This window comes from Adiantum capillus-veneris, chromosome 4 (genome assembly GCF_014529385.1).
Source record: "Adiantum capillus-veneris isolate H3 chromosome 4, ASM1452938v2, whole genome shotgun sequence".
In the NCBI taxonomy this organism is placed as follows: Eukaryota; Viridiplantae; Streptophyta; class Polypodiopsida; order Polypodiales; family Pteridaceae; genus Adiantum; species Adiantum capillus-veneris.
The window spans coordinates 157,494,599-157,506,654 of NC_140934.1; positions in this window are offsets into that span (position 1 = coordinate 157,494,599).

The window sequence follows — 12,056 nt, forward strand, 5'->3', positions numbered from 1 at the left end:
CCTCTCTCCTTGCTCCATCTCTCCCTACTCCATCTCAAACACAACAACAACAACAACAACAACAACAACACACACACACACACACACACGCGCGCGCGCACACGTTCGGATCGAGGAGGAGCTCGTTGAAGGGGGTTTTTCGCGTTCGTCATTGGAAGCTCAACCTAACCGGTAACCGTACTACAACCAAAGGTATTCACAAAACATTGCCCCCTTCCTCTTTCCCTATTGTTTTCTACTCCACACACACACACACACACACACACACACACACACACACACACACACACACACACACACATGCATAAACTCTAAAAATTGATGATGAGAAAGATAGAGATATCATGGCATATCTTGTTCATTTGAGAAATGGTTGCGTTGTTGAAATGTTTCTTTGTGCGTATTTCCTACCAGGCACAAAGATACATTTCAACAACGCAACCATTTCTCAAATGAACGAGGTATGTCATGATATCTCTATCTTTCTCATCATCAATTTTTAGAGTTTATGCATGTATCCGCTTGTTTGGAAATGTTAGATTTGTTAAGGTATCTTCGTGTTAGATTTGTTAGACTTGAGAGAGAGAGAGAGAGAGAGAGAGAGAGAGAGAGAGAGAGAGAGGGGAAAGAGGGAGAGAGAAAGAGAGAGAGAAATAGAGGGAAAGAGAAAGAGAGGGAGAAATAGATAGAGAGGTAGAGAGGGAAAGAGAATTAGATAGAGGGAAAGAGAGAGGAAAGAGGGAGAGAGAGATAGAGAAAGAGAGGGGGGAGAGAGAGAGAGAGAGAGAGAGAGAGAGAGAGAGAGAGAGAGAAATAGATAGAGGGAAATAGAGAGTTAGAGAGAAAGAGAGGGAGAAATAGAGAGAGAGGTAGAGAGGGAAAGAGAATTAGATAGAGGAAAAGAGAGAGGAAAGAGGGGAAAGAGGGAGAGATAGATAGAGAAAAGGGGAGAGAGAGAGAGAGAGAGAGAGAGAGAGAGAGAGAGAGAGGGAGAGATAGATAAAGAGGCAGAGAGAGGAAAGAGGGAGAGAAATAGAGAGAGAGGTAGAGGGAGAGGGAGAGATAAAAAGAGAAAAAGAGGGATAGAGCCTGAAAAAGGGGAAAGAGGGAGAGAGAGATAGAGAAAGAGAGAGGAAAGAGGAAGAGAGAGAGAGAGAGAGAGAGAGAGAGAGAGGGGGGGGGTGGGGAGAGATAGAAGAGGGAAAGAGAAGGATAGAGGAAAGGGGGAGAGAGAGAGAGAGAGAGAGAGAGAGAGAGAGAGAGAGCGAGAAAAGAGGGAGGGAGAGGAGAGAAAGAGAGAGAGAGAGAGAGAGAGAGAGAGAGAGAGAGGGAGAGATAGAAGAGGGAAAGAGGAGAGAGAGAGAGAGAGAGAGAGAGAGAGAGAGAGAGAGGGAAAGGAGAGAGAGGGAGGGAGGGAGGGAGGTAGAGAGAGAGGGATAAGGAAAGAGGGAGAGGGAGAGAGAGAGAGAGAGAGAGAGAGAGAGAGAGGGAAAGAGGAAAGAGGGACGGAGAAGGAAAGAGGGAGGGAGAGGGAAAGAGATAAATAGAGATATCCGTAGGGCGAAAGAGGAAAAGAGGGAGAGAGAAAAATAGAGATATCCATCGGGAGAAAGAGATAGATAGAGAGAGGAAGATAAAGAAATAGGGAGATAAAGAGCAATGGTTGTAGACGGAGCAACCATTTTGTGGTGTACACAGTGCGGGTATGTTCCTCCTTTTGTAGAGTGCTATGAAAAAGACCTTCTTTACGTGACATCAACGGACCCTCGGAAATTACTTTCTACTCTCTTCTCCTTAACTTCTCTATCTTTCTTCCTATCTCTTTCTCCCCACCGAATATGCATTAGGTTGGACAGCTTTAACGATATCGTACCTCAGAATGGAGGCAGACATGCAATGTGCAAAGTAATCCCTCAAACAAGGAGCTGTTGTGAAGAGATGCTGTGTAAGAAGCACAATAAAGAAGCTCTTCTTCATAGCACTCTACAGAAGCAAGAGCACTCTCGCACTGCACACAACACAAAACAATGGCTACATTTACAACCATAACTCTTTATCTCTACTCAAAATGATGGCTACATTACGTAATTGTATATATATTTGTGTGTACATATATATTTGTTTATGCATGTATGTGGACACTAAGTACGGGAGCATAGTACCCGAAGGTTAGACGCTTCCTCTTGAGTATAGTCCTTTTTGAATCATGGCATTGCAGTCATTGATCCACTTATGCATGGATTATCACGATGTACCTTTGGTTTTACGACGGTTGAGACTGTGATGATATCTAAAGAGGTGCACTTGACCTTAGGCACTACTAGCCTCTACTTAGGTCTACTAGTATGTATATGTATCTACGTGTTTGTGTGCTAATATACTTGTGTACGTATTTATAGATGAGCGGGTAGGAGGGAAAGCTAAATCTCATATTGCTCTTTGTAATGTAGATGTCAGACGAGAGACCACTTGGTGGGTAACAGCCATCTGGCTCTTCTTTTGGTTGGTTCACGTCCCAAGTGGGCTCCCACTAGGGGTGGACATCGCCTATAGTGGACCCGAGTCTTGAGGTGGTGAGACAAGCAAAGAAATAAAGATTGTTTCTGGCTAGTTAACCCTAAACCATGAGAGTCATAGGTTTATTTTTATTATTTGTAGTCATGGCCATCCTACACCTACTCTAATTAGGGTCCTCCACCGGTCGTAGATCCAAACCTACAACGGGCTATCTCTTTACGACGAGAGTAGTACCTCCGTTCGATGGAGGATTTGTTTGGCCGCTACACTCTGTAGCAGCTTGCATCCTACGGTCTTTCTCAGCATACCACACCGTGGGGGAGTCAGGGAGGGACTCCTTACCTACAGAGCCTTGCACCGATGGCACCTCAGTCTACGGCCCCTTCTTATCGTCCTACTCCCCTTCCATCTCGCAGGGTCCCACTCCCATCTCATCACTGGGTCCTACGCCACTCCATTCCACTCCTGCTTTGCCAGAACACCGTCGACAAACTTCCTCTAGCAGCGCGCGTCGATGCTCGTCTCAAGGCAGCGAGCACTGTGAGAGACGAAGCAGTGGTGGATCTTGTGGTTGCGCCTATTTTGGTAGTGGTGGGGGAATGGAGTCCTCACTTTCAGAGCGTGCCGCCCTTGATGAAGAGGACGAGGATACTGATGCACCCATGCCAGACACACATGGGTGCTACTAGAGGGTTAAATATGGCGGCGAGGTGGACTTCGGCACAGCACGGGGCAGGGCATTTCGATGTCATTTACAAATTTTTATATAATCAACGTATTAGAACTGTATTGTAAAGTTTAGAGACCAACTGCCCGATTATGCATGCTACATTGAGGACGTGCTGCTAGCTAGATTTCCAAATGCCCCCGATCATTGTTTTTCACAACAGTGGTTAGAGGGCTACATAAAGAAATTTCTAAAAAACAAGCAGCCCAGTGTGCGGCGCACAACAGCCAACTAGGTTAGAGATGCATACATGTGCTATCACGGTGGGAACATGGCAGATGCGGAGTGGGAGAGGGCAATGCAAGAAAAGAGCGATCAGGAGGTGACGAGCTCATCCTACAAACAACAACACGAAGCTCGTGCCAGACAAACTCCCACGAACTATGGCTCAGGAGGCAAGGCAACGTGGAAGAACAAATATGTAAGATTGATTAAATTATAACGTCGATTGGTGATTTTAAAGATTGTAGTTGATGATTTGTTATTGTTATTGCTAAGTTAGAAAAATATCATTTTTACTCGACCAACCAGAGAGATGGTCAAGTATCGGGAGCAACATACCAAAATTTGATACTTGGCGAGAACAACCACATCTCTCGCGAGCATTTCGACGCGGTGATTGGATCACTATAAGCGGTAAGTTTAAACAAGTAATTTTATATCAATTGTTTTGAGATGTTGATAATTGTTTAATTTGGTTTGGGTTTATGTAGAGTCAAGGTAATCAAACGTACGTGCCTCTGGACGACGATGAGATCGAGGAGGATTAAATAGAAAAATATTTGTCCAAACTTTTGTAAAGTCCCAATGTGGCACAATGTATATACAACTATTTACATTTTATTTGTAACCTTTTTAAATAGTTGATCTTCTGCATATTAAATTGTCAAGGTAAAGTAAATTCAATTTCAATTCTTTGATTTTTTTGTATACTCTTTTAGAAAACAATTGATGTTTCATTGTTTTATGCAGGTCAAAAATAAAGGTGCTCATTTGGGCCACCCAATTTTGTGTTTATTTGGGCCACCCAATTTTGGGTGGCCCAAATGAGCACCTTTATTTTTTGAATGGTCGTTTAGCGGCAATAAGCGTGATAATAGCAGCGGCAACAATCACGATAATAATAGCGGGTGTATTACCGCCACTATTACCGCGCTTATTGCTTTCAAACCATTACCATGCTCATAGCCGCAGTTATTGTCGCCCCCACAATTTTTTCTCTCTCCATTTTCCTTTGTTTTTCCGCGGCAATAGTAGCGGTTATAGACTACTCCTCTTATAGTGTTGCCTTCCCTGACCGCTGGCCTCGCTATAACCACGCTATCAAGCTCCCGGTATGCTCCTCTATAGCTCCTAGCATCACCTACAACTCACCACTCTCCCCAACTAGCATGCAATCGGCCTCGACCAGTTGCGACTAGTGTTTGTGCATAAGCAGCCACATAGATGCTTCATATGTCAAAAAACTGCTTCTTTGTATATGCCTATATAGAGGCACATTATACTCAATAAAAACCAAGTTCATTTTGCAGCCATACTCTATTGTAGTGTGTGCTCAATATTAAACCATATAATAACTCTATTCTAATCATGCTTATGCCATGCATGGAACATTAAACTATCCACCATGACTTAAAATCCCCCCCCCCCCCTGCATTGTATATATGCCCATCACTCTAGGGCTATCTTATATTTCCAATGCACACTGAGTAATACTACTCTCTATTGTGTGCCTTGAGTTTCCTTCATCTTCTCCAAGTTGTATGTGTTTCCTTGCAACCCTATTTCCAACAAAAAAAGGGAGCAGATGTAAGGTGTTTAGAGTTGGAAAATACACGAAGCTTGTTAGGTGGCACACAAAGAGGGTGGGTTGGCACGTCATGAAGAATGGAGGGAAGATGCTATTTAGATTTTGTCTAATGTTCATGACCCACTTCATTGAAGAATGGAGAGAAGGGTCATGGCACATTTGTTCCTATCTCACTTTAATCCTAGATCTCATTTGGGTTTTGTCTATAACCAATGTTCATGACCCATTTCATTGAAGAATGGAGGAAAGGGTTATGTCACTTTTGTTCTTATCTCACTTAAATCCTAGATCTCATTTCTAACTAGTCTTTGCTGCACTAAAGATCACACTTAGAAACTTATTTAGCTCTACAAAAGACAGTTTGGAAGATGATGGTGTGCAGTTTTACAAAATGGACATATATGTTCCTTAATTAGCTGTGTAAGTGTCAATTACAAGAAATGATAGATGATTCAATGAACTAAAAAAAAAGGACTTAAAATGCTATTTTCTTTGCATGGATAATCAATAGACACATCATGGAGATTTTATGTTACACTAATTCATTGTTCAACATAGTTTGTCTCTTTATAACACATGAAATTGGAGTATAAAAAGGTTGATTGCATTGATTAAAACAAGTTGTGCAACATTGAACAAGCAAATCTTCAAGTTTGCAATCTGTTTTTCAACTTCCATTCTTAAATATTAGGGTAGTTTGCACACTTGCCTATGGGACAAGGCATGGATTTTTTAACTATAAATTTTGCAAAGACTAAGTGAAAATTACTACCATACTTTAATATGGCATCTGATTATTTCATATGATGTAGCTTTTTGACTTTTTTGTATTGCTATTGCTTCATCACTTTACAAGAAATGCATGTTTATTGCTTCATCACTTTATAAGAAATGCATGTGTGTTTGTTTTATTGGTTAGGAATTTATTTTGTCCTTTAAAAAAAAAACTCACTTAAATACTTTCAATTTCTATGTCAATGGTGGTGTGTGCTTGAGGTTAGGCCTTTCTAACAAGAAGCAATGCATGTGTGATTGGATATAAAGATTCAAAAACTACCTTGTAGGTGATTAATGTATCATCTATGATGAAAAGGCCAACCAAGCATGACTAGTTAAAGCTCCTTTGGTGATAGTCCCTACCAAGAACTAGTATGCCTTGATTGCTTTAATGTGCAGATGGTGTGGATCTAAAAGGCAGAGTAGTGGCGTACCCTTTACCTCATGTCATAGCTTGTTCTTTAAGATTCATCATTTTCCTCCCCAAACTTTTCCAAAAATCTTTTTGACCTTGCTACATGATATGAATTTGGAGTTAGCTGATGTGTCAAGGAGAAGAATTTGAGGATTATAATCTTTAGAGATGCAACAAGATGTTTTTTGAGCACGGAGATGCCCATCAATAAAAGAAAAGACCATACATATATATGATGTGAAGTTGACATCGTCCTCCTCATCGTCAATAATAACATGAAGCATGTGGCCTTCCCTCATTTCTAATATCCCTTCATGTGTTAATAGGTGCATTTTCTTCTCCTTCAATGTTGAAGAGCCTATTCCTTTTTGAAAGTATAACTTTTAATGTGTATGAAAAGAAAGCATTACTTTGGGCCCTTGGGGTTGCTTAGCTCTTGAAGTTTGTGCTATTCTCTGTTGTTTCTGAAGATTGAACATTCCAACACTTCAACCACAACTTCCTTGTGACTTGGTCCATGTACCACTCTCATCAATGATAAATCTCTCTCTCTCTCTCTCTCTCTCACACACACACACACACACACACACACACACACTTTTGTATGATTGGTGGTCATTCTTTGACCCTAACCTACCCTATTTTCCCTCACAAAGCTTCGGCTTATTTGAACAACTCGACCTTTTCCAGTACAATCTTGTTAGGCTTTGACCTTGTTAAAATTGGTTATTTCCCCTATATACAATGGTTCATGGTGGTACATTGGCTTAACTTGAAACCTTGTTATTAAAAGAAACCCTCAATATGGAACGCTAACCTTTCTACATGATTTTTTTTCCCCCTAGATCTTTTTGGCTTGATACAATGGATTTGTTCCTCTTATTGGGGACTTTTCCCTTCAACATCTGAGGAATTATACTATTGTGTCTTGCTGTGGAACTTTAACATTTGAACCTTTGTACTAGGCACCGAGTTCACTCACTTGTTAAATTGTTTTGTTTCAAGAAAAGAGGGCTTGCTAATTGATTCCTTCTTTTGGCAATATAATGTGGGTACATTGGCCTAATTTTGAGATTGAATTTTTGGTTACAATGCTCTCCTAAATATTTTTTACTATTGGGTCTACATGAAGTTACATTCCCTTTTGGCAATTGCTCCCTTCACCTTCTGATGTGTGGCGGCCACAATGGCTAGCTCAAGCATGTTTGCTTGTTTTGATCCTCTGAATAAGAATTCTCTTAGTCCTCCTCACTTTGAGGTAAACATCTTGGTGGAATTTCCCCCTCAATGCAATTTTTGTTGTAGGTGTTGCAACATAAGCTTGCCTTTAATTTTAACGTACATTTGTTTAGCCGAACTTTGGTTCTCAAACTTGGTTGAAATAAGGATTTTCTTTTCTCCTCTTTGAGCTGCATAGCTTTGCATAAGAGAGGATGTGTTTACCACCTCTCCTGCTTATCAATGCCATTGTGGCTTGGCTTTGATGCCTACTATGGGAACTAACCCCTTACTTTGGGTGGTTGGTGCCACTTGGGCTTGCCCTGGACTTTGAGGTGTGGCATTAATTGGTACTTGCCAAACTGGTCATCCTCTCTCTCCCGAAGGATGCCATCCTTTGGGGACCTTCTTCTCTCTTGCCTCTTTGACCCCATCACTACATGGTAACTTCATGCTAACTTTGCATTAACTTGGTAATACATTCTTGCCTTGACTACGTTCTCGAATGGTTTCTGGATGTTCTTTTTCCACATGGCTTTCACCAGCCCACGTGTGTGCTGGTGGATTGGCTATCACACTGTTCCTACTAGTTGTCCTCTGTGATGCTAGGAGTACTGATAGTTGTTGATCATGCTATTGAGATTTCATCAAGAGGAGGTGGATGCCAATATCTAATACTCCCAACCATTATTTAAGGTGAGAAATTTTCCCCCTCACTTAGCCTTGGTGTTGTCATTCGTTTTACTAGTTCAAACTAAGCACTTTCACCTAGTCATCATGCACCTGAGTCCTACACTTGAGAGAGATAAAGGCGAGGGTAAAGCTTCGTTGGTTCTCATTGAAAAATGGTGATGGATCAGTTCCTTGCCTCTTTTCATGCTAAAATCTTTTGGTTTATTGCAACTTTCTTTCAAAAACTTGTCATGTTTGAGATGAGGCCAATACGCTCTTATTTCTATGGATTATGGTGCTAGCAACACTGAATTTTTTGGTTTATGGTGCTACCATGTTTGGTATGAGGCCAATACCCTGGTATTTCTATGGATTATGGTGCTAACAACACTGAATTTTTTGGTTTATGGTGCTACCAATACTCGTAGATTTTTTGCTATATAAATTATTAGTCTCTATGCTCAATCGTGATGAATGCATGGCCAAGCTTAAATATTTAAAAGAAGTTACATAAATAGGTCCTTCATTGCTTGCCCTCATCCCTAGAACTCATAAAAGTAGTACCAAAGTCTTGTGTATCTTTTTTCCTTTCAAGATCAGAGAGTGGTCAACAAGCAATATGTACAAGTAACATTACCCACAGATGGCTCATATCAAAACATGAAAAATGTCATAATATCCTATCAAATGAAGAAGGAAGGCAATGAAAAAGGCTTAGTGCTAGTGGATGGTGCTATGTTGAAAGCATCGATGATAAAGAAAGTAAAGACCAATGAGGACATATGTGATACAAAATGGTAGCACGTACAAAAAAGCAACAACTGAAAGAAAAAGTACAATTAAAACAAGTGGCGATACAAGCATGTTGCAAGATACAAAATGAGGACATGTGTGACACCAAATGGTAGCACGTACAAAAAAAAAAAAAAACCAAAAAAAGAGAAAATAAATTTAAAAGAAGTGGTGATACATTGATGTTGCAAGATAAGGAGGGCCTTCACTTGTTCCTAAGGTGCCATGTCAAGAACACTTTGTATTTTCTTCATAGGGCACAAATTCATTCCCAACTTACATATGTCTTGAGGCCTAGAATTGGGAACTCATGTAACTTCTTGAGAGAGATTGCATTTTGCATCTAATATGCGCACATCTATACGAGTGAGGAAGCATGGAAAATAATAGTAATTCCAGTAGTCTATTATCATACCTTTGGGTTATTTGTTTGTTGGCCTATGGAAAGAGCTCATATAAGGTGGCTCACCAATAGCATGATACCCCCCCCCCCCCCCCACCAACACACAAACATCAAAGCACAACCTCAAATTGAATAGAAAAAGGGCGTGTTATAATCATCAAAAATTCACATAGAAAGGATTTTTATACTACCAATTCTAAAGAGAGAAAATAAAAAGAGTGGAAGGATGAAAATTGTTGTGACATGCAACTCAGGGCATAGAATGCTAAAAGGGTGAAGCAACCTTGAAAAGTGCCAAAGCAAGTAGTTTAACATGCATCTCAAGACCTAAGGGTGCCAAAAAGACGGTGTAACCTTTAGAAGCGCCAATGGAATAGAATGCACTTTTACGGGCTTAAAATGTTAAAAATAGGTCATGAATGCCTTTGAAATTGTGATAGAACGTCAGCTAAAAGGGCTCGGGAGAAACAAAGGAAGAGTGTCTGATGAACGTGATTTTGCGAGCTTAAAATGAATTAAAAATAGATCACGAATGCCTCTGAAAGTGTGCTAGAATGTCAACTAAAAGAGAGATGTGCCAATGAAATAGAATGTGCTTTTACAGGCATAAAATGGATTAAAAATAGGTCTCGAATGCCTCTGAAAGTGTGCTAGAATGTCAGCTAAAATGGAGATGTGGGTTAGCTCCACCCTAAGTATCCATGCACACACATTTCTTATGGAGGAGTGGTGAATACTACTCAAGAGGAAAGCAGTGGGTAAAGAACTAAAAAAAAGTTCCAAAGAGGTTGAGCTACCAAAAGGAGACCTAGTGAGACTTTCAAAATATCTCATAATAGAGAGTTGGTCTCTAAAAATGGCAACTCAATGAGACCATAACCGGCGAGATCGACATGTCAGAACAAGGGTAGGACCAGTCACGACCAAGGGCCAGGATGGACATGCAGCCAAGGGGGTCCCTATATTTAGCAGGCCAAGGGCCTATATAGGGCATGGCTGGGTGGAGATTAGCATGTTCAGTCCCCATGCCCTTTCACTAGTATCAGAGAAAGGTGGAGAGAAAGGGGGAAGGTGGAGCCATGGCGGAGGAGAAGACATGGAGCTCTCTCTCTCTCTCTCTCTCTCAAGCATGGATCTCTCTCTTTCTCCCTCTCTTTCGAAAACTGTCTCGGAATCTCTCTCCCTCTCTCTCGAAATCTCTCTCCCTCAAGCTCGTCGAGGTCTTCAAGGCAACACAGGTGGGAACCAAGGCTAGGACGGACTGAGTCTGCTCGTCGAGTAGCCGGCTAAGGGCCGAGTCTACTCGTTGAGTAGCCGGCATCGTGGGTAACAACCCTTGTCGAAGGGGAAGGTCGAAATCCAACCTCGATGAAATCACGTGCAGAGGAGATCTATGGGGTTGCACAGCCTATGGGAGCATTTTTCGTCACCTGCACGAAGCCTGGAATGCAACGGAGAGCTCGTTGGGACTCCCTCTCTTGATCGGCGCTGCAAACAGTCATCGCCATCGCTTTGTTGAGTTCATATTATTAAGCATAAAAGTGCCCTAAGTTGGGCACCCTCCCCTGCTAAGCAACAATTCCCGTGTGGTGCACGGGATATGAGAGCACAACCACGCAGATACGCAAGACTTTGTCAACTTTCAAACAAAATCTGCAAGAAATCGCAGAAACCCTGCACCTTGGAGGTCTTGCATAGCTCGTGCATGGCAGTGCATGCAACCTTGGGTGATGATTTTGAAGAGATTACCGGTGGTGGAGGATTTTGAAGCTCTCTTCCATGCCGAATTGTACACGTCTCTCGGATTTCAAAGAACATTGTCGGTACCAAGGCGGATAAAGGTCATGCCAGGCCTATCAAGGACAGATCGGACGCTTTTCGTCAAGAGTCTTGGTATAGCATGCACGGCATACCATCGACATGCGAAAGGCTGTCGATATATTGGCTTCAATCTACCAATGGTATCAAGGGACACAAGGCTTCCGGTTACCCGCCATCGCCAACAAGGTAAAGCTATGATTTTCACGCCCATCGCTTCATGTTTGACGGAGGTTTTTGATATAGATGTCTTCGACAGCTGGTAAGTACCATGACCTGGAGATTAATGCTTGAGATTAATGTCTTATCTTCATTTTTTTTTTTGCTAAAAGCAAGATTTGAGACTCTTCCTTATGTAGAAGGGGAGCTAGTTTCCAGGTATAATTGTCACATATAACTGTCATGCTGTTCAGGCAAGACCCGTGGCATACCAATACAGGCAAGAATCAATGCATCATGGCATGCATTAAACAAATGATGCAAATGATAAGTATTTGTTGAATGTATGCGTTTACTATGATGCTATTGGCATACATTTTTGACATAGCGATTCATCTCACGCATGGCTTGAGTCTCTATCGCCTTGACTTGAAGCACAACTAATCAACAGTTCAATGGGATTACACGGGAGTCCGGCTAGTCAAAGATGCTCATGGGTATGGTTTGTGTAACACCACTAGAGCATTGCAGTTGCTCATAAGCTTCCCAATTGCTTGCAAATTGGGCAAGGCCTTTGACAGTACAAGGTCAAACAGCTGTGAACCTTGATTCCAACTCGTTCGATTCTTATGACGGCCATTTCATCGGTAGGTGTACTTCATAAGGTACCCATTTGGTATTGTTTATTGCACATGGTGTGATAACTATGGTATGCAATGGGCGTCTAGATGGATCGTGAATATCATTC